This window comes from Balaenoptera physalus, assembly GCF_965194825.1.
Source record: "Balaenoptera physalus genome assembly, chromosome: 20".
Classification (NCBI taxonomy): Eukaryota; Metazoa; Chordata; class Mammalia; order Artiodactyla; family Balaenopteridae; genus Balaenoptera; species Balaenoptera physalus.
The window spans coordinates 55,255,574-55,282,857 of record NC_138901.1 but is presented as its reverse complement, the minus strand read 5'-3'; the positions used below and the strand labels follow the sequence as shown (position 1 = coordinate 55,282,857).

Sequence of the window (27,284 nt, the reverse complement as noted above, 5' to 3'; positions counted from 1 at the left end):
GGAGAGGGCTGGGACAGGCGCTGTGTGAGAAGAACGCTGGGTGACCTCAGCCTGACAGGATAAACTCTGCTGAACCTTCTACAAACACGCCCGTCAGTTGGAGAGCTGGCTCTTGCAAAGCTTATCAGGTTGTGGGTGAGGCTTGCTTGTCGCGCACTTTCAGCTCCGGAAGGGACTGAGGGGAACCTCAGTTATCTGTGCTTGTGACACCTCCCAGGTCCCTTCAGGGATTCCTCCTCAGTGACTCATTCACTTGTTCATTCATTTGGTGGTGACTGAGCCCCCCGCCTCAAACCAGGAATCTGGGACTTGGCAATACTGCGGTGGACAAACCACAACATAAGAGTCTCTGCTCTGATGGTGCTTTACATTCTGCTGGGAGGTGACAGCTCCAAATAAACTCATACTAAATCGCGTATGTCAGGTGGTGCTAAGTGCTACAAAGTGGAGCGTGGGGGGAAGCAGGGGAAGGGCTTGATGATGGCAGGTGGGGACAGGAGGGGGTGATTTTATTTTCTCTTTAATTTTTTGGCCGTGCCACGCGGCATGTGGGATCTTAGTTCCCCAACCACAGATCGAACCCTTGCCCCCTACAGTGGAAGTGCATAGTCTTACCCACTGGACCGCCAGAGAAGTCCCAGGAGAGGTGATTTTAGATGGGATGTCCAAAGCCCCTGTGAAAACGTCAGCTCTCTGCCTCTGTTAGGGGTGACCAGAGCCTGAGACCTGCCTGGGGAGCTCTGCCTCTCCCTGGAGGTTGTGACAGGAATCATGCGCGAGGCTGAGGAGCTGGCCCTCCGCAGCAGACAGAAAGCGTGCAGAGAACGCGCCAGGAGCAGAGCGGGGTGGGCAGTGGCCTGCACAGTGGCCACAGTGCCTGGGTGGAGATCGGGGTGGTACAGAGCCTGCGCGTGGCCAACGCCCTCACTACCCCATCTTCTCCCCTCTCCTTCCTGTGCAGAATCTTGCTCTCCCCCTTTTCTCGCCTTCCAACTCCCCCACTGAGTTCTGCCCCCACCACCCTTCTGAGACTGCTCTGCCCAAACCCACTGATCACTGACAAATCCCATGGACGTTTCTCAGCAGCACTGATGCTTTCCCTCTCCCGTTTGAAGCTCTTCTCTCGTTTTCTGGGACATCACCCTCTCCAAGTTCCCTTCACTCTTCTTTACAGGCTCCTCTTGCCCTTAAAATGTTGGTGTTTTCTGAGTTCCATACACAGCCTACTTTTTTCACTCAAATCATATTCCTGGGGTGACTTACCCCCTCCCAAATCTCTCTGCAGCCCCGATCCCTCTCCTGAGCTCCAAACCCCACATATCCAGCTGCTTGCTATCCTAGAGGAACTGCTCAAAGTGTTCTAATTATTGCCAGGTTGTGAATCCCTTTAGAGAAGGATCTCAAATAATGTATTATTTGTTTCCGCAATGCCTGCTACCCTGCTTGTACCCCATAAGCGCTCAAGAACCCCCAAATTACTTCAATCTTGGCCATAGGCCCTGCCGTTTGGGGGATTATCTATAGTTTCTAGCTAGCTATCCTCTCAAAGCCCCATCTCTGGGGGATTGTAAGCAATGACACTGACACATGGTACTGAGAGATGGCAGAAGACTAATCTGCTTCCTGGGAAAAAGTGGAAAGACTTCGAGACTGTCCCCAGGCAAGGCCCAGCCAGCCTTTGGCAAGAGTCCCCAGAACTGAAGCATTCACGGATACCAGAGAGCAGGCCAAAGGGCACTCTTAGACAGCCGACAGCCCGCCCTGCGCGTCCCTGCCCATGGCCACGGCCCAAAGTCACGCTTCAACATCCGCCACCTACACCAGTGTTCATTTCCTCCCTGACCCCTCAGGCTCCTGCTCTCCTCCACGGGCTGCCAAAGCTGATGGAAGATAGAACTTGTCGCTTCCCTCCTCCAGGTTAAACGTTAAAGGAATCCCTGCCACCTAGAGAAAAGCCCAAACTCCTGGGCAGATCTTTCAAGGCCCCCCACTAACCCATCCACCCACATCCCCACCCCCCCTTTTGTCACCTGATCCAGGCTCTCCTAAGCCCCCACCCATCTCTGTATCCCCCTCTTTCTGCTAAACCACAACTTCCTATACTATGCAGTTGCTTGAGAAGCCCAAAGACAGAACCATATTCTGACCCCTATGAAATTCTACCATGCAACTTTAAAAAAAATCCTTGTCAGACAATTCCAAATACATGCTAGCCTTCCGACTTTGTGTCCCACGAAAATTTAGTACACAGCTCTCCATCCACGTTACTTAGAGGAATTTTGAGCAAGGTCTGGAACACAGCCCAAGAAATCTCCAGGATGACCCTGCTCTATTGTCCTTTGGGTATGATTATTAACTGCTTGAATAATTTAACTCTCCTAATATGTGGCCACCATTCGCTACACTGGCCACAAGCATATTGGGAGACTGATGAAGAGCTTGCTGAAGTCAAGCACTCTCCCCATTTCCTGGGCTATCGATCCAGAAACCCAGAAGGGCTAGTCTGATAGGCCCTGTTCTGAATTGTGAACCCATTCTGGTTCCTACCAGTTATTTTGGTCAAGCTTAAACACACTTTAGTAACCTACTCTTCCTACCCGATATTGGAACATATCATAAAGCCACAATCAATAAGTGTGCACAGGCAGATCAATGGAGTAGAACACTAGGTCAAGAAATAGACCCAAATACACACGTACAGGAATTTAGAGTGTAGCAAAGGTGGCATTTCAAATCAGGGAAAGGTGGGTTGTTTAATAAATGACATTTGGACAAAACAGTAAAGCCAGATCTGTACCTCATGCCTTACACTATGATAAATTCCAAATGGATGAAAGATTTAAATATAAAAACTAAAGTCATAAAAGAATTAATATTATGAAAGGATGGGATCTTAAAAATACTAGAAAAGGAAGTGAGAATCTTCTAACAATCTCAGAATGGTGAGGGCTTTTTAAAAGTATGACGCAAAACCTAGGAGCTTTAAAAGACTTATTGATAAATGCAATTAATAAAAATAAAAATGTTCAACCTGGCAAAAACCACTATAAGCAGTCAAAAGACACCCTATTACCTCTGACTTCATCGCCTCTTTTTCAAGCTCCCTGGCCTCCCTGCTTTCCCTCAACACCCCAAGAATGTTCCCACTTCAGGACCTTCTAATTGCTGTGCCCTCGGCCTGGAAAACTCTTCCCCCAGAAACCCATGGTCTTTCCCCCCCCCCCCAACTCCTTTGGATCTTTTTTTTTCTTTTCTTTTTTTGGCCACAAGACTTGAGGGATCTTAGTTCCCCAACCAGGGATCAAACCCATGCCCTCAGCAGTGAAAGCGCCAAGTCCTAACCACTGGACTCCTTTGGGTCTTTATTTCACTATCACATTCTCAGCAAGACCTTCCTTGACCACCCTACTTAAAATTTGCATGTGCGCGCACACACACACACACAAATGCAGTAACATGTAGATATATGGGTATTCTCAGTATAATTCTTTCAACTTTTCTTAACGTCTGAAAATTTTCATAATAAAATATTGAAAAACACCCACACAAACCTATTCCTCTTTCCTTGTTTTCCCACTGGACACGTCACCACCACCTAACATACATTTTACGTATTTATCTACCCCGCCCTGCTTGAGGGCTGTTCACTGCTCCATCTCCAGTTTGTAAAACAGGTGCCTATTGCTATACCAACATTAAATTCCTGGTTTTAATATTGTACTATAAACATGTAAAGCTGGGAAAAATGGCGAAGGGGGCTTTGTCACTCCCACCCCCTCTAGACTTTGCAACCTCCTGTGAATCTATAATTATTTCAAAATATATGTATTAATGAGAGAGCAGTACCTAGTACATAACTGGTACTCAGTATTTGTCAAAGGAATCAACCCCATGACTTAGTGAAATTATATGATTTATATTAAGTGATAAAACACTACTACTTGTGTGAAAAAGGGAAGTATTTTCATATTTGCTTGTGTATGCATACATTATCTCTGGAAGAAAATATAAAACTGCTAATACTGGCTGCTCAGGTAAAAAAGTCTGGGTGACTAGAGAACAGGGGCAAGAAGACTTTTCAACAAACGTTTTGTACCTCTTGAGTTTTGAACCAAGTGAATATATTATCCATTCAGAATACAATTTAAATTAGAAAATTTTCTGTTCTGGCGTCTTCCTCAGGGTCAATGTCAGTCAACTTTACCTATCTACAGCTTCCAGGATTCAGGTTCTTTGCATTTTTGAAAAATCACTATTGCAGGAGTTTTCACACCTATGCACCTTTGTCCTTGTGGTGATCCTTAAGCCCCCTCCACCTAAAAAACAAACAGCTGTAAAAGACATTTTTTAAAAATATAAGGAAATTTGAATACCACACTACAGCTGACCCTTGAACAATGAGGATTTCAACTGCATGGGTCCACTTACACACTTTTTTTTCCACTTGTAAATACTACAGTAATACATGATCTGAGGTTGGTTGACTCCTCAGATGCAGAACTTCGGATGCAGAGGGCCAACTCTGTTTTGACTGCTCAGAGGGTTGGCACCCCTAACCCCCCACGTTGTTCAAGGGTCAACTGTATATAGTTGGTACTATTGAATTACTGTTACTTTTCTTAGGTTTGTTAGTGGTATTGTGATTATGTAGAAAAATGTCCTTCATCTTAGGAGATAATGCTGAAGAGTTTAGAGGTGAGGGGCGATGCTGTCTGCAACTTTTATGTGATCCAACAACAAAAAAATGTGTATAGATATAAATGTATTGATTATAGAGACATACGTGCATGTGTAAATACACGTCTACACGTAGATACAGACGTAGTTACAGAGATAAAAACTCACATGGCAAAGGTTAATTGGTCAATCCATGGAAAGGTTATATACTGTACTGTTCTTTCAGCTTTTCTGCAGGTTTAAAATTTTTCAAAATAACAAGTTGAGGGGAAAATTTTTTTGACAATTTAAATTTGTACTTTATTTTTGCATAAATGGTATAACCATCCATAATAATTACCTCTTTTTAAATTTAATTTTTATTTTATATTGAGGTATAGTTGATTTACAATGTTGTGTTAGTTTCAGGTGTACAGCAGAGTGGTTCAGTTATACATGTATCCATTCTTTTTCAGATTCTTTTCCCATATAGGTTATTACAGAATATTGAGTAGAGTTCCCTGTGCTGTACAGTAGGTCCTTGTTGGTTATCTATTTTATATATAGTAGTGTGTGTATGTTAATCCCAACGTCCTAATTTATTCTCCCCCCCACCCCCCCGCCACCACTTTCCCCTTTGGTAACCAAAGTCTTGGTTTTGAAGTCTGTGAGTCTGTTTCTCTTTTGTAAATAAGTTCATTTGTATCATCTTCCTAAATTCCACATGTAAGTGATATATGATATTTGTCTTTCTCTGTCTGACTTCACTTAGAATGATAATCTCTAGGTCCATCCATGTTGCTGCAAATGGCATTATTTCATTTCTTTTTATGGCTGAGTAATATTCCATTGTATATATGTACCACATCTTCTTTATCCATTCCTCTGTCAATGGACATTTAGGTTGCTTCCATGTCTGGCTGTTGTAAATAGTGCTGCAGTGAACATTGGAGTGCATGTATCTTGTTTTTGTTTTTTTCTACGTGTGTGTGTGTGTGTGTTTGTGTGTGTGTATGTGTGTGTGTTTATTTCCTTTGTTAAGTATCACATGCCATTTTTTTTTCTTATCAGTCATCAATTTTATACACATCAGTGTATACATGTCAATCCCAATTGCCCAATTCAGCACACCCCCACCCCACCGCGGTTTTCCCCCCTTGGTGTCCATACGTTTGTTCTCTACATCTGTGTCTCAACTTCTGCCCTGCAAACCGGTTCATCTGTACCATTTTTCTAGGTTCCACATACATGCGTTAATATACGATATTTGTTTTTCTCTTTCTGACTTACTTCACTCTGTATGACAGTCTCTAGATCCATCCACGTCTCAACAAATGACTCAGTTTCGTTCCTTTTTATGGCTGAGTAATATTCCATTGTATATATGTACCGCAACTTCTTTATCCATTCGTCTGTCGATGGGCATTTAGGTTGCTTCCATGACCTGGCTATTGTAAATAGTGCTGCAGTGAACATTGGGGTGGATGTGTCTTTTTGAATTACGGTTTTCTCTGGGTATATGCCCAGTAGTGGGATTGCTGGGTCCTATGGTAGTTCTATTTTTAGTTTTTTAAGGAACCTCCATATTATTCTCCATAGTGGCTGTTTCAATTTACATTCCCACCAACAGTGCAAGAGGGTTCCCTTTTCTCCATACCCTTTCCAGCATTTGTTGTTTGTAGATTTTATGATGATGCCCATTCTAACTGGTGTGAGGTGATACCTCATTGTAGTTTTGATTTGCATTTCTCTAATAATTAGTGATGTTGAGCAGCTTTTCATGTGCTTCTTGGCCATCTGTATATCTTCTTTGGAGAAATGTCTATTTAGGTCCTCTGCCCATTTTTGGATTGGGTTGTTTGTTTCTTTAATATTGAGCTGCCTGAGCTGTTTATATATTTTGGAGATTAATCCTTTGTCCGTTGATTCGTTTGCAAATATTTTCTCCCATTCTGAGGGTTGTCTTTTCATCTTGTTTATGGTTTCCTTTGCTGTGCAAAAACTTTTAAGTTTCATTAGGTCCCATGTGTTTATTTTTTTGTTCTTATTTCCATTACTCTAGGAGGTGGATCAAAAAAGATCTTGCTGTGATTTATGTCAAAGAGTGTTCTTCCTATGTTTTCCTCTAAGAGTTTTATAGTGTCCGGTCTTACATTTAGGTCTCGAATCCATTTTGAGTTTATTTTTGTGTATGCTGTTAGGTAATATTCTAATTTCATTCTTTTACATGTAGCTGTCCAGTTTTCCCAGCACCACTTATTGAAGAGACTGTCTTTTCTCCATTGTATATCTTTGCCTCCTTTGTCATAGATTAGTTGACCATAGGTGTGTGGGTTTATCTCTGGGCTTTCTATCTTGTTCCAATGATCTATGTTTCTGTTTTTGTGCCAGTACCATATTGTCTTGATTACTGTAGCTTTGTAGTATAGTCTGAAGTCAGGGAGTCTGATTCCTCCAGCTCCGTTTTTTTCCCTCAATACCGCTTTGGCTACTCAGGGTTTTTGTGTCTCCATACAAATTTTAAGATTTTTTGTTCTTCTTCTGTAAAAAATGCCACTGGTAATTTGATAGGGATTGCATTGAATCTGTAGATTGCTTTGGGTAGTATAGTCATTTTCACAATATTGATTCTTCCAATCCAAGAACATGGTATATCTCTCCATCTGTTGGTATCATCTTTAATTTCTTTCATCAGTGTCTTATAGTTTTCTGCATACAGGTCTTTTGTCTCCCTAGGTAGGTTTATTCCTAGGTATTTTATTCTTTTTGTTGCAATGGTAAATGGGAGTGTTTCCTTAATTTCTCTTTCGGATTTTTCATCATTAGTGTATAGGAATGCAGGAGATTTCTGTGCATTAATTTTGTATCCTGCAACTTTACCAAATTCATTGATTAGCTCTAGTAGTTTTCTGGTGGTCTCTTTAGGATTCTCTATGTATAGTATCATGTCATCTGCAAACAGTGACAGTTTTACTTCTTCTTTTCCAATTTGGATTCCTTTTATTTCTTTTTCTTCTCTGATTGCCATGGCTAGGACTTCCAAAACTATGTTGAATAATAGTGGTGAGAGTGGACATCCTTGTCTCGTTCCTGATCTTAGAGGAAATGCTCTCAGTTTTTCACCATTGAGAATGATGTTTGCTGTGGGTTTGTCGTATGTGGCCTTTATTATGTTGAGGTAGGTTCCCTCTATGCCCACTTTCTGGAGCGTTTTTATCATAAATGGGTGTTGAATTTTGTCAAAAGCTTTTTCTGCATCTATTGAGATGATCATCTGGTTTTTATTCTTCAGTTTGTTAATATGGTGTATCACATTGATTGATTTGCATATACTGAAGAATCCTTGCATCCCTGAGATAAATCCCACTTGATCGTGGTGTATGATCCTTTTAATGTGTTGTTGGATTCTGTTTGCTAGTATTTTGTTGAGGATTTTTGCATCTATATTCATCAGTGATATTGGTCTGTAATTTTCTTTTTTTGTAGTATCTTTGTCTGGTTTTGGTATCAGGGTGATGGTGGCTTCGTAAAATGAGTTTGGGAGTGTTTCTTCCTCTGCAATTTTTTGGAAGAGTTTGAGAAGGATGCGTGTTAGCTCTTCTCTAAATGTTTGTTAGAATTTACCTGTGAAGCCATCTGGTCCTGGACTTATGTTTGTTGGAAGATTTTTAATCACAGTTTCTATTTCATGACTTGTGATTGGTCTGTTCATATTTTCTATTTCTTCCTGGTTCAGTCTTGGAAGGTTATACCTTCCTGAGAATTTGTCCATTTCTTCCAGATTGTCCGTTTTATTGGCATAGCGTTGCTTGTAGTAGTCTCTTAGGATGATTTGTATTTCTGCCATGTCTATTGTAACTTCTCCTTTTTCATTTCTAATTTTATTGATTTGAGTCCTCTCCCTCTTTTTCTTGATGAGTCTGGCTAATGGTTTATCAATTTTGTTTATCTTCTCAAAGAACCAGCTTTTAGTTTTATTGATCTTTGCAATTGTTTTCTTTGTTTCTATTTCATTTATTTCTGCTCTGATCTTTATGATTTCATTCCTTCTGCTAACTTTGGGCTTTGTTTGTTCTTCTTTCTCTAGTTCCTTTAGGTGTAAGGTTAGATTGTTTACTTGAGATTTTTCTTGTTTCTTGAGGTAGGCTTGTATTGCTATAACTTCCCTCTTAGAACTGCTTTTGCTGCATCCCATAGGTTTTGAATCGTCGTGTTTTCATTGTCATTTGTCTCTAGGTATTTTTTGATTTCCTCTTTGATATCTTCAGTGATCTCTTGGTTATTTAGTAGCGTGTTGTTTAGCCTCCAAGTGTTTGTATTTTTTACGTTTTTTTCCCTGTAATTGATTTTTAATCTCATAGCGTTGTGGTCAGAAAAGATGCTTGATATGATTTCAATTTTCTTAAATTTACTGAGGCTTGATTTGTGACCCAAGATGTGATCTCTCCTGGAGAATGTTCTGTGCGCACTTGAGAAGAAAGTGTAATCTGCTGTTTTTGGATGGAATGTCCTATAAATATCAATTAAATCTATCTGGTCTATTGTGTCTTTTAAAGCTTGGGTTTCCTTATTAATTTTCTGTTTGGATTATCTGTCCATTGGTGTAGGTGAGGTGTTAAAGTCCCCCACTATTATTGTGTTACTGTGGATGTCCTCTTTTATAGCTGTTAGCAAGTTGCCTTATGTATTGAGGTGCTCCTATGTTGGGTGCATATATATTTATAATTGTTATATCTTCTTCTTGGCTTGATCCCTTGATCATTATGTAGTGTCCTTCCTTGTCTCTTGTAACATTCTTTATTTTAAAGTCTATTTTATCTGATATGAGTATTGCTACTCCAGCTTTCTTTTGATTTCCATTTGCATGGAATATCTTTTTCCATCCCCTCACTTTCAGTCTGTATGTGTCCCTAGGTCTGAAGTGGGTCTCTTGTAGACAGCATATATATGGGTCTTGTTTTTGTATCCATTCAGCAAGCCTGTGTCTTTTGGTTGGAGCACTTAATCCATTCCCTTTTAAGGTAATTATCAATATGTATGTTCCTATGACCATTTTCTTAATTGTTTTGGGTTTGTTTGTGTAGGTCCTTTTCTTCTCTTGTGTTTCCCACTTAGAGAAGTTCCTTTAGCATTTGTTGTAGGGCTGGTTTGCTGGTGCTGAATTCTTTTAGCTTTTGCTTGTCTGTAAAGCTTTTGATTTCTTCATCGAATCTGAATGAGATCCTTGCCGGGTAGAGTAATCTTGGTTGTAGGTTCTTCCCTTTCATCATTTTAAGTATGTCATGCCACTCCCTTCTGGCTTGTAGAGTTTCTGCTGAGAAATCAGCTGTTAACCTTATGGGAGTTCCCTTGTATGTTATTTGTCGTTTTTCCCTTGCTGCTTTCAATAATTTTTCTTTGTCTTTAATTTTTGCCAGTTTGATTACTATGTGTCTTGGTGTGTTTCTCCTTGGGTTTATCCTGTATGGGACTGTCTGCGCTTCCTGGACTTGGGTGGCTATTTCCTTTCCCATGTTAGGGAAGTTTTCAACTATAATCTCTTCAAATATTTTCTCTGGTCCTTTCTCTCTCTCTTCTCCTTCTGGGACCCCTATAATGCGAATGTTGTTGCATTTAATGTTGTCCCAGAGGTCTCTTAGGCTGTCTTCATTTCTTTTCATTCTTTTTTCTTTAGTCTGTTCTGCAACAGTGAATTCCACCATTCTGTCTTCCAGGTCACTTATCCGTTCTTCTGCCTCAGTTATTCTGCTATTGACTCCTTCTAGTGTATTTTTCATTTCAGCTATTGTATTGTTCATCTCTGTTTGTTTGTTCTTTAATTCTTCTAGGTCTTTGTTAAACACTTCTTGAATCTTCTCGATCTTTGCCTCCATTCTTATTCCGAGGTCCTGGATCATCTTCACTATCATTATTCTGAATTCATTTTCTGGAAGGCTGCCTATCTCCACTTCATTTAGTTGTTTTTCTGGGGTTTTATCTTGTTCCTTCATCTGGTACATAGCCCTCTGCCTTTTCATCTTGTCTATCTTTCTGTGAATGTGGTTTTTGTTCCACAAGCTGCAGGATTGTAGTTCTTCTTGCTTCTGCTGTCTGCCCTCTCCCTGCTTTTTGAATAGGAATGAGTATGTTATCCTATGCCTAGCCCACCACTGTATGTTGGGGGAGCGAGGCAGATGACTTTCTCTTTAGTCCACAGGTCTTCAGAAGAAGAGGCATTTCACTGGAGAAACTGTACTTAAGAATATATACTTGAGGGACTTCCCTGGTGACGCAGTGGTTAAGAATCTGCCTGCCAGTGCAGGGGACACAGGTTCGATCCCTGGTCCAGGAAGATCCCAAACGCCACGGAGCAACTAAGCCTGTGCGCCACAACTACTGAGCCTGTGCTCTACAGCCCGTGTGCCACAACTACTGAGCCTGTGTGCCACAACTACTGAAACCCCTGCGCCTAGGGCCTGTGCTCCGCAACAAGAGAAACCCCCAAAATGAGAAGCCCATGCACCACAATGAAGAGTAGCCCCCGCTTGCCACAACTAGAGAAAGCCCATGCACAGCAATGAAGACCCAACGCAGCCAAAAATTAAAAAATAAATACATAAATTTATTAAAAATAAAATAGAATATATGCTTGAGAAACCTCATCTATACCTGGACCTGATTTAGATGATGAAATTCTGGACTTCAGGCTGATGCTATAATGGGATTAGACTTTGGGGTGCCCTGACAGGGGATGAGTGTATTTGGCATGTGGAAGGAATATGAATCGTTGGGGGCCAGAGGGCATACAGTGGTAGCCAGTCTCCAAAACAGTCCCCAGGGACCCACAACTCATGGTATTCATGCCCTTGCATAGTCTCCTCCCAAACTGTATCAAGGTTGGTCTTTGTAACCAATAGACTATGGCAGAAGTGATGGTATATGACTTCTGAAGCTAAAAGACATCTCCCTCTCTCTCTCCCCTTCTCTCCTTCTCTCTGTGTCTCTTCAGCTGCTTTTCTGGGAGAAGTCAGCTGTTATGTCATGAGGACAATTAAGAAACTCTGTAGGACTTCCCTGGTGGCGCAGTGGTTAAGAATCCGCCTGCCAATGAAGGGCACACAGTTTCGAGCCCTGGTCTGTGAAGATCCCACATGCCACAGAACGGCTAAGCCTGTACGCCATAACTGCTGAGCCTGTGCTCTAGAGCCCACGAGCCACAACTACTGAAGCCCGCACACCTAGAGCCTGTGCTCCGCAACAAGAGAAGCCACCGCAATGAGAAGCCCTCGCACCACAATGAAGAGTAGCTCCCACTCACCGCAACTAGAGGAAGCCTGAAGACCCAACGCAGCCAAAAATAAATAAATAAATAAATTTATTAAAAAAAAAAAAAGAAAAGAAACTCTATGGAGCACTCCACATGGCAATAAACTGAGCTCTCCTGCCACAAGCCAGTGAAAAACAGACCTCCAGCCAACAGCCATGTGAGTGAGTTCCTCCAGCCCCAGTTAAGCCTTAAGATGACTACAGCCCCAGCCAACACCTTGACTGAAACCTCATGAGAGACCTGAGCTAGAACCACCTGACTCTCAGAAATTGTATGAGGTAATAAGTGTTTGTTGCCCTAAGCCACTGAGGTAATGATAATGTAGCAATAAATAACTCATATGGTCCACATACTTATTTTCTGAATCCCCAAACTCATAAGCTTATGTAAAGCCAGAAAGTATTCATGATGAACTGGCCACTTACAAAATTAGTCCTTACTCATATACATTCCTCCCTTATTAGCACCAGCTACCAACCTTGCCCATCTAGTTGGCTGCAGAGTGAAACTCCAAGTGTTGAAAAAGATAGAAGACTGAACCAAGTCCATGGAAGTGCTATTAGAAAACTGATCAATCAGCAAAGCAATTAACAAATAACATTGATGTAGTAAGAAGGGCCACCCATGTGAGATATTTCAGACAGGGGCTAAGCAGAGTTTTAGGGCAAACAGTCAGTAGGTGACCCGTTGGCTGCAATCAAAGGTACAGGCATGGCTTGTCTTTTCCCACAGCCATCATCTATGCACAGGAGTCATTCCCTATCCCTTTACGTCCAGGCTTTTGGAACTCAAAAATCCAAAACTGAGGCTCCAGTATAGTAGGGCCAGCTGAAATTGTGGAAGGAAGTATAAGGACCTTAACATATGTTAACAGTGTATTTTACAAGTGTTATTCCATCAAAGTGGGACCCAGCTGTGTAATTTTTTAAAAAATATCCTCAAGGTTTTTGTTTATCTATTTATTTTATTATTTATTTATTTATTTTTAGCTGCATGGGGTCTTTGTTGCTGCATGCGGGCTTTTCTCTAGTTGCGACGAGCGGGGGCTACTCTTCGTTGCGGCACGCAGGCTTCTCATTTTGGGGGCTTCTATTGTTGCGGAGCATGGGCTCTCGGCTCACGGGCTTCAGTAGTTGTGGCACGTGGGCTTCAGTAGTTGTGGCTTGCGGGCTCTAGAGTGCAGGCTCAGTAGCTGTGGCGCACGGGCTTAGTTGCTCTGCGGCATGTGCGATCTTCCCAGACCAGGGCTCTAACCTGTGCCGCTGCATTTGCAGGAGGATTCTTAACCACTGAGCCACCAGGGAAGTCCCCCAGCTGTGTAATTTAATTCATTATAAATATTGCTCCTAACTGTCGTGGAGAAATGTAGCAGGATATGGGAGGGCAAAGAGATTGCTGAGTGCTCTGTGCTGCATGATGTATTTCCTCCATTAAACCTTCTGGACCTTTCATAAATGTTATGAAATATTTGATGTGATGTGATCTGATGTGAACCGAATTTTGCATCTAAGTTTATTCAATGACCATTCAGAGACACAATGTTGGGAGCTGGGATTAGAGGCCAGAGTTATAGTGAGACTACTAGTCTGAAGACTTCCACAGAAATTTGTGGAACCTTGTGGATTTCTCTAGGCCATGAAAATTTGCATTCCCACCAGTGGGGAAATAAACAAAGATCGCCCATATGAGAGCAAACAGAGGTTGTTTACTCAGAGCTTACTATATGGCAAGGGAGTCAGCCAGTATCACTTGTGTTTGGCAGGCGGGGTAGCTCAAAAGCTTTACAATGGAAAAAAGGGATGGCTTCAGGTATTTCCTGATTGGAGGCTGTTGGCCTTGCAAAGGCTGTAGGCCCGAGCTAACTAGAAGTGGGGCATCCTATGTGATTGGTTAAGGGAGCCCGTAGTATATCTTTCTCTGGTTGGTCCTAAATTGGAAGCAGGGGCAAAAATTAGGGAAGCTGGCGGTTATTGACGAAGTCCTGACCGTTTGGGGCCAACTACTGCAGAGGTTGTGGGTTGGCTTTCTAGACTGGTTGCTTCAGAGGTGTGGTTTAAGGTCTCTGGCTGGTTGCTCCAGTGGTTGTAGGTCATGGCTCTGTTTCTTTATATGATTCTGGCCATTGTCCTTTTGTGGATTCAGCCTCTCACTAGCAATGTATGAGAGTTCCAGTTGCTGTGCATCTTTGCCAGTACAGCTTAGGGGAGACAGGGTGACTTGTGGCGGGGGAGTGTTGGCCATTCTAGTAGGTGTATAGAAGTATGCCATTGTGCTTTTAATTTACATTTTGCTAATGACTAATTATAATGAGCATCTGTTCATGTCCTTATTTGACACTTGTATATCTTTTTTGGGGAAGTATCTTTTCAAACATTTTTTATTGAGTTTCTTGTTTTCTCATTGTTGTTTTGGGAGTAATTTATGTATTCTAGATATAAGGCCTTTTAAGGTATGTGATTTGCAAATACTTTCTCCCAACAAGTAAGGTCTCAGGAAGTGAGGATGTCTTTTCATCTCTTAACAGTGTTTTCAGCAGAGAAGAAGTTTTTAATTATGAGGAGGTAAACTTTATTTTTCTCTTTTACAGATTGTGTTTGCCTGTGCCTAACAAAAGGTCATAAAGATTCTCTCCTATGTTTTCTTCTAGAAGTTTTACTCTTTCATTTTTTTTTTTTTTTTTTGGCCACACCACGTGGCTTGCAGGATCTTAGTTCCCTGACCAGGGATTGAACCTGGGCCCATGGCAGTGAAAGTGCCAAGTCCTAAGCACTGGACCACCAGGGAATTCCTATTTTTTCACATTTTATATTTAGGTCTGTGATCTATTCCAAGTTAATTTTTGTATGAAGTGTGAGGAATGGGCCAAGGTTGATTTTTTTTTTTTTTTTTTTTACCTGTGGATTGCATATGGAAATGGTGTTCCAGCACCTCTTCTTGAAAGGTATTTTTTTCTCAATTGAATTGCCTTTGCATCTTTGCCAAAACTCAGCTAACCATATTTGTGTCTATTTTTGGACAACCTATTTTATTCTATGATCTTATCTTTCAGCCAATACCACACTGACTTGATTACTGCAGCTTAATAGAAAGTCTTGAAATCAAGTAGCATGAGTCTTGAAACTTTGTTCTTCATTCCCAAAACTGTTTTAGCTATTCTATTTCCTTTTTCCTTTTGCTATACGTTTTAGAATCTGCTTATTGATACTGACAAAAATTACTAACAAAAATTTCTGCTGTTCTTTTAAATTGGGATTGCATGAATCTATAGATATATTGAGGAGAATTGATATTTAACATTATTGAGTCTTCCAATCCATGAACAAAGTATATCTCTCCATTTATTTGGTCTGCTTTGATTTCTTTCATTAGTATTCTATAGATTCCAGCATACAGATCATGTACATATTTTGTTAGATTTATACCTACTAAGTATTTCTTTTTTCTGGTGTGGTTGCAAATTGTTCTTTTTTTTTTTTTTTTTTTTTTTTAATAAGTCTAGTTAACATCCATCACCACACAGCTACATTTCTTTTTCCTTGTGATGAGAGCTTTTTTTTTTTTTTTTTTAAATTTATTTATTTTTATATTTATGGCTGTGTTGGGTCTTCGTTTCTGTGCGAGGGCTTTCTCTAGTTGCGGCGAGTGGGGGCCACTCTTCATCGCGGTGCGCGGGCCTCTCACTGTCGCGGCCTCTCTTGTTGCGGAGCACAGGCTCCAGACGCACAGGCTCAGCAATTGTGGCTCACAGGCCTAGTCGCTCCGTGGCATATGGGATCTTCCCAGACCAGGGCTCGAACCCGTGTCCCCTGCATTGGCAGGCAAATTCTCAACCACTGCGCCACCTGGGAAGCCCGCAAATTGTTCTTTCTTATTTCACATTCCAATTGTTCATTGCTACTATATAGACATACAATTAACTTTTGTATATTGATCATGCATCGTGCAGTCTTGAAAGGCATACTTATTAGTTGCAGGAGCTTTTTTGTAGATTCTTTGAATTTTCTATGTAGATAATCATATCGAATGGAAATGAGGACAATTTTATTTCTTCCTTTCCAATCAGTGTATCTTTTATTTATTTTCTTGCATTGTTGCACTGGCTAAAACTTCCAGTGATGTTGAATAGGAGCAGTGAGAATGGACAACTTTCACTTGTGCCTGATGTTGGGGAAAAGCATTCATTATTTCATGATTAAATATGATGTTAGTTGTAGGTTTTCAACTTCATCAGGTTGAGGAAGTTCCCTTCTATTCATATTTTGCTGATTGTTATCATGAATGGATATCGTCACATGCCTTTTCTTCATGTATTGAGATGATCACATGAATTTTTTTCTTTACTCTTAAGATGGTAAATTTCATTGATTGATTTTCAACTGTATATACCAGCCTTGCATTCCCAGGATGAACTCCTCTTGGATGTGATTATTACATTTTTTACATGCTGCTGAATTCGATTTGATAATGTATTGTTATAGATTTTCCCCTCTGTGTTCATGGAGGACATTGGTTTGCAGTTTTTCTTTCTTGTTATGTCTTTGAAACTGAGGGCAATCATCAGTTAGATCCATTAAACTTGTAAACTGCCTTCACTGATCAGGCTCACTTTAATTGTTTTTGCAAAAATTTGCATGTCCTCCAAGCATCACGTAGCCTAAACAATAAGGTGTTTGCCCAAGTTGTTTTTTCAGAAACTTGGAGTCAGCTGTGTCCAGTTCCAGCTTGAGCTAGTTAAGACTGATTGGAACTACCGATCCCCTACCTGGGCATGTGCGAATGTCCGATAACCTTTTGAAGTCAGAGGGCCAGGAGCTCCACCCTGAGAACATGCTGTCGCTGCCACTTTCTGGACATGTGTCCCATGAAGAAGCATGTGGGTTCATTGCACCTGCGCAGAACAATTGTTTCACCTTTTTGTTAGCTCCAATCACCTTTCTCCATGCTCCCCATGCTCCCCACCCACCAGCTTTATCCTATAAATACCCTGAGCCTCTTGCATTCAGGGAGGCGGGTTTGAGATTTGTTCTCTTCGCTTGGCTGCCCTGTGAATAAGTCCTTCCTCTGCTGCAAACCTCGGCATCTCAGTGTTTGGCTTGCTGTGCGTCGGAGAACGAACCTGGTTCAACATCTTTACCTGGCTTCAGTAATACGGTAAGGCTGGCCTCATCAAATGAAATGGGAAGTATTCTCCCCTCTTCTGTTTTCCAAAGATATTGTGTAGAACTGGTATTATTTCTCCCCCAAAATGTTTGGTAGCAGAACTGTCTGTACCTGGAGTTTTTGTTGTTGGAAGGTTTTTAACTATAAATTCAATTTCTTTGATATATGTAATATTGTGATTTTTAATAAGAAATATGTATTTGGTCTTCATCCCCATTTCTGGCACAGAGCTTCTAGAACGCTTGGAATTTCCTAAGTGATGAGAGCAATAACGTGTTTTTTGCTATGTTAATAAGGTGACTTTTTTGGATAGCACCTAAGGATGGGAGCTGGTCGCTGGAGAAGCTGACTATGTAATTAGAGTGTTGGAATTTCCATCCAACTCACCTGACCTCTGGGGAGGGGAGAGGGGCTGGAGGTTGGATCAATCACCAAACGCTAATGATTTAATCGACTGTGGCTGTTACCAAGCCAAACTTTGCTCACCTGTGTGCAATAAAGCCAGTCCACTGACACCAGGTTGTGGTGAAGGAAAGTGCAGCATTTATTGTTAAGGCCAAACAAGGAGTCCAGGCCACTAATTCTCAAAAGACCCAAACTCCCTGTTGGATTTCAGGGAAGGGTTTTTAAAGATAGGGTAAAGGAGAGGGTTGTGAGATGCATGATCAACTCGTGGACACTCTTCTGACTGGTTGGTGGTGAGGTAATTGGGAGTCAGCATCATTAAGCTTCTGGTTCCAACCTGTCTGAGGTCTGTGTGCTTGTGGTCAGCGTGCAGTTAACTTCTTCCACCTGGTGGGGGTTTCAGTATCTGCAAAACGGCTCAAGGATATGCCTCAGAATACTGTCTAGCCCTTGAGGAGGTACTAAAGGTCCTTGACTTTGTTTAATGGGTAAACTATTATTATTTTGTCTTGCTTAACTGTTTTCCTCTGTCTCTGCATTTTCTCACTTCTGATTAAATTTGTTCTTTGGAACTCAGGGAAGGCCTAGGCAGCTAAAGATTTTCTACAAACAAGAGGCAGGTGGAGGACATGGCGGGGGGTGGGGTGCGGAATCTGTCATGGGAAGACCCCATAAGGTCCTGCTCAGTCACAGTCCCCCCTTTTCTTTGATCCTCCTCAATCTTGAGGGAGAACATGTGTGGGACAAGAAAAGGAATAAAGTTTTGGATAGAGAGGCTAATCATAAACTCGGCAGAGGAACTTGGTTTTAGGGGGACTCAGTTTCATGACTATGTAATGAAGCCTCCATAAAAACCCAAAAGGATCGAGAGAGCTTCCGGGTTAGTGAACACATAGAGATTTGGGGAGAGTGGTACATTCAGAGGGAGCCTGGAAGCTCTGAGCCCTTTCCCCATACCTTCCCCTATGCATCTCTTCTAGCTGGCTGTTCCTGAGTAATGTCCTTTTACAATAAACCAGTGGTCTAGTAAGTAAAATGTTTCTCTGAGTTCTATGAGCCTCTCTAGCAAGTTAATTGAATCCAAGGAGGGCGTCGTTGGAACCTCCCATCTATAGCCAGTTGGTTAGAAGCACAATTGATAACCTGGACTTGCAACTAGCATCTGAAGTGTGTGTGTGTGGGTAGGTGGGTAAGTGTGTGCACACATGTGTGCATGGGGGCGGGGGTGGGGTGCATGGGGGCAGGGGGGTACGTGGGGAGAGGCAGTCTTGTAAGACTGAACTTTCGGGAGTTCCTTAGTGGTCCAGTGGTTAGGACTCCACACTTTCACTGCCATAGGCCTGGGTTTGATCCCTGGTCAGGGAACTAAGATCCCACAAGTGTGGCCAAAAAAAAAAAAAAAAAAAAGACTGAACTCTTAACATGTGGGATCTGATGCTATCTCCAGGTAGATAGTGTCAGAATTGTATTGAATTTTAGGACACCCAGCTAGTGTCGGAGAATTGTCGATATGGAAAAACCCTCCCACCCCCATGCTGGAATTGGGTCCAGAACCCTCTTTAATATAGAACTATTCAAGTTATCTATTTCTTCTTGAGTTTTGGTAGTTCAAGTCTTTCAAGTAGTTAGTCCATTTCATCTGAGTTGTCAAATACATGGTATAATTGTTCATAATATTCCTTTATTATCCTTTTAATGTGAGTAGAGTCTATAGTGATCTCTCCATTTCCATTTCTGATATTGGCAGTTTGTCACTTGTCTCTTTTTCTTGGTCATGACTAGAGGTTTGTTGATTTATTGATCTTTGCATAGAACCAGCTCTTGGTTTCACTGATTTTTTTTTTCTATTTTTGATTTCACTGATTTCTGCTCTTTATTATTTCCTTCCTTCTGCTTGTTTTGGGTTTAATTTGCTCTTTTTCATTTTCTAAATGCAAAGCTAGATTTTTTTTTAATTTGAGAGCTTTCATCTTTTCTAATATAAGTATTTAATGCTACAATTTCCCTTCAGGCACTTGTGACCTGGAGCCGTGAGACTCAATTGTGCCCACCTCTTCCCAACCTTGTGTTCAGTGATGTCACCTTGAAATCAGCTGGAGTGGGAGTATTTACACCACAGAAGTCAGAAATACTATGCACTAGGGCGTCTTCCCCCTTCCAGAGAGCCTATTATTAAACAGTTACTAGCAACCAATGCCGCTAAGCACTGCTCTAATGCCTCATAGAGGTTTTGATATGTTGTATTTTTGTTTCTTTTATTTTCTAATTTCCATTGAGATAGTTTTCCTGACTCATGAACAATTTACAAGTGTGTTTCAATTTCCAAATATTTGGGGGATTTTTCAGATATCTTTCTGTTGCAGATTTCTAGTTTAATTCCATTATGGTCAGAGACGTGCTTTGTATGATTTTCAATTATTTTAAATTTGTTAAGGTTTCTTGCATGGCCCAAAATATAATCCGTCTTGGTGAATTTTCAGTGTGTACATGGAAAGTGTTGTTCTGATGCTGTTCTGATACCTAATTGGCGTGTTCTATAAATGTCAATTAGGTCAAGTTGGTTAATGGTGTTGTTCAGGTCTTCTATATCCTTGCTGACTTTCTGTGTTCTCCTGATTTGCGTGTTCTGTTGATTATGGAGAGGGGAGTAGGTGAAATTTCCAAGTATAATTGTCGATTTGTCCATTTATCCTTTCAGTTGTATCAGTTTTCTCTTCACTGTATTTTGCATCCTTGTTCTTAGGTGCATATACATTTAGGATTGTTACGAATTCTTGTTGGGATGACCTTTTTTTTTCATTCTGTAATGTCTCTCTTTTATTCCTGATAACACTGCTTGATGTGAAGTCTAGTTTGTCTAATGTTAATATACCCATTCCATTCATTTTTCAATTGAAGTATAGTTGATTTACGGTGTTGTGTTAGTTTCAGGTGTACAACAAAGTGATTCAGTTTTTTTTTCAGATTATTTTCCATTATAGGTTATGACAAGATATTGAATATAATTCCCTGTGCTATACAGTAAATTTTTGTTGCTTATCTATTTTATGGATAGTAGTTTGGATCTGTTAATCCCATACTCCTAATTTATCCCTCCCCACCTCCCTTTACCCTTTGGTAACCGTAAGTTTGTTTTCTATGTTGTGAGTCTGTTTGTTTTGTATATAGATTCATTTGTATTATTTTTAGGTTCCACATATAAGTGATATCATATAATATTTGTCTTTCTCTGTCTGGCTTCACTAAGTATAACCTTCTCTAGGTCCATCCATGTTGCTGCTAATGGCAATATCTCATTCATTTTTGTGGCTGAGTAATATTCCATTGTATGTATATGTACCACATCTTCTTAAGCCAATCATCTGGGCACTTGGGTTGTTTCCATGTCTTGGCTATTGTAAATAGTGCTGCTGTGAACATTGAGATGCATGTATCCTTTCGAATTAAGAGTTTTTGTCTTTTCTGGATATATACCCAGGAATGGGATTGCTGGATCATATGGTGGCTCTATTTTTAGTTTAAGGAACCTCCATAGTGTTCTCCATAGTGGGTGCACCAATTTACATTCCCACCAACAGTGTAGGAGGGTTCCCTTTTCTCCACATCCTCTCCAGCATTTAATATTTGTAGACTTTTTGATGATGGCCATTCTGACCAGTATGAGGTAATACCTCATTGTGGTTTTGATTTGCATTTCTCTTATCATTAGTGACATTGAGCATCTTTTCATGTGCCTGTTGGCCATCTGTATCTCTTCTTTGGAGAAATGTCTGCTTAGGTCTTCAGCCCATTTTTTGATTGAGTTTTTTTGGGGGTGTGTGTGTGTGTGTGTGTTGGTTTTTTTTCTTTTGCTATTCTTTCTTCTACTGGTATTTTCATTGCATATGTTTTTCAACTCTTATCTTTAACCTATTTATATCATTATATTTAAAGTGGATTTGTTATAAGCAGAATACACTTGGACCTTGATTCATCCAATCTGATCATCTGTCTTTAATTGGAGTGTTTAACCATTTACTTTTTTTTTTCCACCACACAGCTTGTGGGATCTTAGCTCCCTGACCAGGGATCGAACCCAGGCCCTCCACAGTGAGAGCGTGAAGTCTCAACCACTGGACTGCCAGGGATATACATCTGATATAATTATTTACATCTGATATAATTATTAATTATATCTGATATAATTTACAGCTGATATAATTTACATCTGATATAATTATTAATATGGTTGAATTCAAGTCTACCATTTTATTTTCTGTGTTTTATGTTTTCTTCCCCCTTTTCTGTTTACTTTTGGGTTATTTGAGTATTTATTATTGCATCTTAATTTACCTATTGGCTTTGGGGCTATATGACTTTGTTTTTCAGGAGTTGCTCTGGGAATTATGATATACATACTTAACCTTTCACAGTAGACTGAGAGTTAATATTGTTACCACCCGAAGTAAAATATAGAAGCCTTACAACCATATAGGTTAGGTCCCTTCATCCACTTTTATGTTATACTTGTCATATACATTACATCTACATACATGGAACACCCCACTAGACAAATGTACTAATTTTTGCTTTAAACAGTTAATACAGGATCTTCCCTGTTGGTCCAGTGGGTAAGACTCCATGCTCTCAATGCAGGGTGGCCCGGGTTCAATCCCTAGTCAGGGAACTAGATCCCACATGCATGCCGCAACTAAGAAGTCTGCGTGCCGCAACTAAAAAGATCCCACATGCTGCAACTAAAAGATCCCGTGTGTTGCAACTAAGACCTGGCACAGCCAAAATAAATAAAATAAATAAATGAAAATTTAAAAATAAATAAACAGGTAATACGTATTTTAAGTAACTTAAAAGGAGAAAAATAGAAAAATATATTACCCAGATATATACAATTTCTGTTGCTTTTCCTTTATTCCTGAAGTTACAGGTTTCCCTCTGGTATCATTTTCCTTCAGCCTAAAACTTCCTTTACCGTTTCTTATAGAACAGGTCTGATGACAACAAATTCTCATAGTTTTCCTCCATCTAAATGTCTTCACTTTGTCATCATTCCTGACATATGTTTTCACTGGAAATAGAATTCTGGGTAGACAGTTCTTTTCTTTAAACTCTTTAAAGATGTCATTCAGCTGTCTTCTAGCTTCTTTGCTTCTAGTGAGAAATTCACAATCATGCGTATTGTTCCTCTTCTATATGTAATGAGCCCTTGTTCTCTGGTTACTTTAAAGAAGCTTTGGTTTTTAATCTTTGATTTTCAGTAATTTGACTCTTGCCTGGGCATGGTTTTATTGAGTTCATTCCGTTCAGGGTTTGCTGAACTCTTTGAATCTGTAAATTTATGTCTTTCATTAAATTTGGAGAGTTTTCATCCATTATTTCTTGAGATATATTTTATGCATCAAATGTTTTCTTCTCTGTCTGTGGGACTTCAATGATATGAATGTTAGAACTGTTGATATTGTCCCACAGTTCACTAAGGCTCTATTCATTGGTTTTTTTTTTTAATCTTTTTTCCTTTATGTTCATCAGATTGGAAAATGTGTGACTGTTCATTGACTCTTTTCTGCCACCTCCATTCCACTGTTGAGCTCCTCCAGTGAATTTTTTATTTCAGATATTGAATCTTTCCATTCTAAAATTTCCATTTTGGGACTTCCCTGGCAGTCCAGTGATTAAGACTCTGCGCTTCCACTGCAGGGGGCATGGGTTCGATCCCTGGTTGGAGAAATAAGATGCTGCATGCCATGCAGTGCAACAATAAATAAATAAATAAATGAACTAAACGGAAATATTTATTTATTTATATCTCTGTTCTTCTTCTGAGAACCTCTCCATTCAGCATCTTTTCCTCATAAAGCATGGTTATAACAGCTGCTCTCAAGTCTTTGTCTGATAATTCTAATATCTGAGTCATCTTAGAGCTGGCTTCTGTTGATTGTCTTTCACTTGAGAATTGGTCCTATTTGCCAGATTCTTTTTATGTCAAGCAAGTTCGGATTGAATCCTGGACATTTTGAATTTTATGTTGTGAGACTCTAAGTCCTGTCAAAATCCTTTGGAAAATGTTGATGTTTGTTTGTTCTGATTTAGCAGATAATTGGCCTGGTTAGATTCAGACATCAAGCTCTGTCTCACCTTCTGTGCCCTGTGGTTTCAGTGTTAAGTGTTTTCCAAACCTTTGCTGTGGTGCCTTGGGTCTGTCCCACACATGAATGTCTCTTAGTCTGGGACTTGGGTGGTAGTTTATATCATAACTCAGTTCTCAGCCTTGGCTATGCTCCTTTAGGTCTGTTCCATGCATGTACAGCTCCGAGATTAACCCAGGATTTGTGTAAATTCATACACAGAATTAGGATTTCCTTTCTATAGCCTCTCCAGTACTTTCCTTACTCTCTCCAACCTCCAGGGATCTATTTTTTCCAGTCCTCCTGCTTGAAAGAAGGGGTTTCTCTTCAAGTTTTTGTCACCAGTGCTGCCACACAGTTCCTCATGGCTGGGGCTACCCCCAGTGCAAAGTGGTGAGAGAAAAAGAGGAAAAAATAATGGAGATTCACCCCTACAGTCTTGGACCACAGGGTCTCCTTTTTCTGGTTCCTCTGGCCATCAAGGTGAGTTTTCTCTCAGTTTTATATGCTGCCCCCACTGCTGTACACTCTGTGACTTGGGCCACCCTTGAGCCAGAACCAAGAGAGAAAAAGAGGGAGTCACCACCAGACTCCCAAGCTGTAGGAGCCCCTTCTCTTAGTTCTCTGGCCAGAAAGATAGGGTTTCTCTCTGTGTTTTCACTGCTGCTCCCTGCTGTGCAATCCCCCACTGAGGTCACTCTCAGGTCAAAGCCAGGAGATAAAAGAATAAAATAATCATGGTAACTCACCCCAGTTACATGTGATTCTTCAAGTTTTGGCTCTCCTCCCAATCTGCATGCCAGCCTTAACTTTACAGACTCAAGTAGTTAGTTGCATCTTGTATTTTATTCACAGTTCTTAGTTGTAATCAGTGGGAAAGATAGGCTGTTTTGTGCTTACCAGAAGTCACTGTTGAATTTTAATATACATGTGCAATAGATGAATGCTGAAGACGTTGCCATGGAGTGCAGTGATGGGGCCAGCAACACAGGTGGTAAAAGAAGCGAGGGTTGGACTTCCCTGGTGGCACAGTGGTTAAGAATCTGCCTGCCAATGCAGGGGACACGGGTTCGAGCCCTGGTCCAGGAAGATCCCACATGCCGCGGAGCAACTAAGCCCATGCACCACAACTACTGAGGCTGCGCTCTAGAGCCCTTGAGCCACAATTACTGAGCCCACGTGCCATAACTACTGAAACTCACGTGCCTAGAGCTCATGCTCTGGAACAAGAGAAGCCACTGCAATGAGAAGCCTGTACACCACAACGAAGAGTAGACCCCCACTCGCTGCAACTGGAGAAAGCCCATGCACAGCAACGAAGACCCAACACAGCCAAAAATAAATAAATAAATAAAATTTTTTAAAAAAGCGAGGGTAGGAAGCAAGATTTATCGGATACACTGCAAGGGAGCAGCAGGCAAGATCAAGAGAGGGTCTGCACGGGGGGAGAGAAACTGGGCTTCTTTTATGGTCCCTTCTGGTCAACCTTGGGTTAATGTTCCACCCATATGGTGATTAGGGCTGGGTATGTCGTAACTCAGTCATCCTGGAATGCCCACTGCTTGTGGCTGCTGGTAATTTTCCATTGGGGGATGATGCGATTGCCTTATCTTGAAATGACCTCCCCTGCCTAAGGTGACTGTTCTATTGTTAAGCTCCACATTTCCCCCCTGACAGATCAGCAAAGTCAGATCATTGACATCTGGGCAACGACATCATCTCGGGCTACTTCATGCTGAGAAGGGGCAACTTGGGATCCCGGTTGGCTTTGCTGATCGGCCATGGGGCTATGGGATTTTGTGTGAGTAGAAATTCTGGGAGTCCTGTTCAAGAGTAGTCAACTGTATTGATTGTAGAGGTTGGAATCCTTGTCTTATCACCATTTGTACCTTGATGGAATGAAGTCTATTGGAGACAAAATGAACAAGTAAATTAAACAAAGGTGGCCCTGCCAGGAGAAGGATAAAGAGGGATTTATGTGGGAAAAGGAATCTGGTGTGAAGAGTGCCATGAGGGCCGGTGGGTCTCAAGAAAGCGCAAATGAGCCTGTAGTTTAGACATAATGTCTTGGCCCAGAAGGGGGATAGGGCAGGGAGGCAAGACCAGAAAGGAATGAGTAAAAAGGTGTGTGTCTATCATGCAAGTCAAGGGAGGTGTAGAATGGGCCGCTTGTGGTTTGCCGTCAGTGCTGGTGAGGGAGATCAAGGACGGAGAGGTTGGACCAGAAAAAGGGGTCAGCGCGGAATATGTGGCCCCTGTATCCATGAGGAAAGTAATTTTGGTCCCTGCCACATCAAGGGTCACCCAGGGCTCTTCCATAGAGATGGAAAACATGGGAGCCTATATAACCCCTGGACCCTGTCAGTCCTGCAACAGGAGAGGTTCCTCATATGGCTCTTTGTGGTCCAGGAAAAGCATCAAGGGCATTTGTCCCTGGGGAGGGGCTCTTGGAGCTCGGGGGCCTCCCAGTGGTGCATGGGGCCTTTGGGTGGAGGATGGCCCTCCCCCTTGAGGGAGAGGGGGACAGTCCGTTTCCAGTGGCCACTTTGCTTGCCGTTAGGGCTTGTAGCCCTGAGGCCTAGAACATTCCCGACTGAAGTGCTCTGGTTGGCCGCAGCAGGAGCAGGAACGGGCCGGGGCGGCTGTCCCCTTTGATTGGCTGGGGTGAGCCACGGGAGTGCCCAAAATGGACAGGGAACTAACAATCGCGGCTGCATATATTGGGCCTGCCATTTATCTTTCATCTTCCTGTTTAGCCCTCTGGGCTCTCAAGGCCTCCTCCCAGTTATTAAAGACCTTAAAGGCTGTATCCAATAGGACAGCAAAGGGAGTTTGGGGTCCCTGTTCAAGTTTTTGGAGTTTTTGTCTGATATCAGATGAAGCTTGGCTGATAAAGTGAATGGCCAGAATAGCTAGTCCCTCTGGGCTTACATGGTCCTGAATGGGTGTGGGGAGGCGAGAGGACGTCGGGGTAGGGAGGAGGAGTGGTGGGAGGGGAACAGGTGGCAGAGGAGTGCAGGAGAGATTGAAGGAGGGGTCGTGGACAATATCGGTGTCAGGCCTAAGAGCAGAATTTGGAGAGACACATGAGACCACTTTGTCATATTTTGGGGTTTTGTGACAGGGCCATGAAGCCCTGAATGTCGGGGACCTCAGAGTCCTTCCCAAGTTTACGACAAAAGAGATAAAGCTGCAGGATAGTGTTATAGTTTAGGGATCAATCGAGGGGCCAGACCTCCTGATCTAGCAATGAATATTAGCCGTTTCTTTTTGAGAGTTTGGGGATCAAATTTAGTCCAGTTTTTAAAAATACATCCCAAAGGTGACTCAGCAGGAATAGAGGGTGTTAGACCCATATTGGATCGTAACCAAACACAGCATCTGCCCAAAAGTTGTCCCTAGAGGGAGATGGGCCTCTGTAGTGTCCGCAAGGGACCTGAGGTTGCGCTCTAGACTGGGGCGCCACCTCCCCCCACAGAATAGAGGACCTCTGCAGGCATGCTCTGTCTGACAGAGGCCTCCTGACACCCAGCCAACAGGTGTCGGGCCTTAAGGGTGAACAGCCCAAGAGGAGGGAGTGGAAAGTGGTCTCGGGCCAGCCGAGAAGGGAAACTCGCTGGTTTTGTGGTGACTCG

The 27,284-nt window shown here is 41.7% G+C and overlaps 1 long non-coding RNA gene across 4 annotated transcripts in view; it reads left to right on the top strand.

The window, feature by feature from the left end:
• LOC309649899 overlaps positions 1-27,284 on the top strand; it is a 309,487-nt gene that overhangs the window by 194,790 nt on the left and 87,413 nt on the right. For all 4 annotated transcript variants that reach the window (XR_014257347.1, XR_014257348.1, XR_014257349.1 and 1 more), the window contains one exon: positions 11,645-12,240. This is a non-coding gene — a long non-coding RNA (uncharacterized lncRNA). The remainder of the gene's footprint in view (positions 1-11,644; positions 12,241-27,284) is intronic.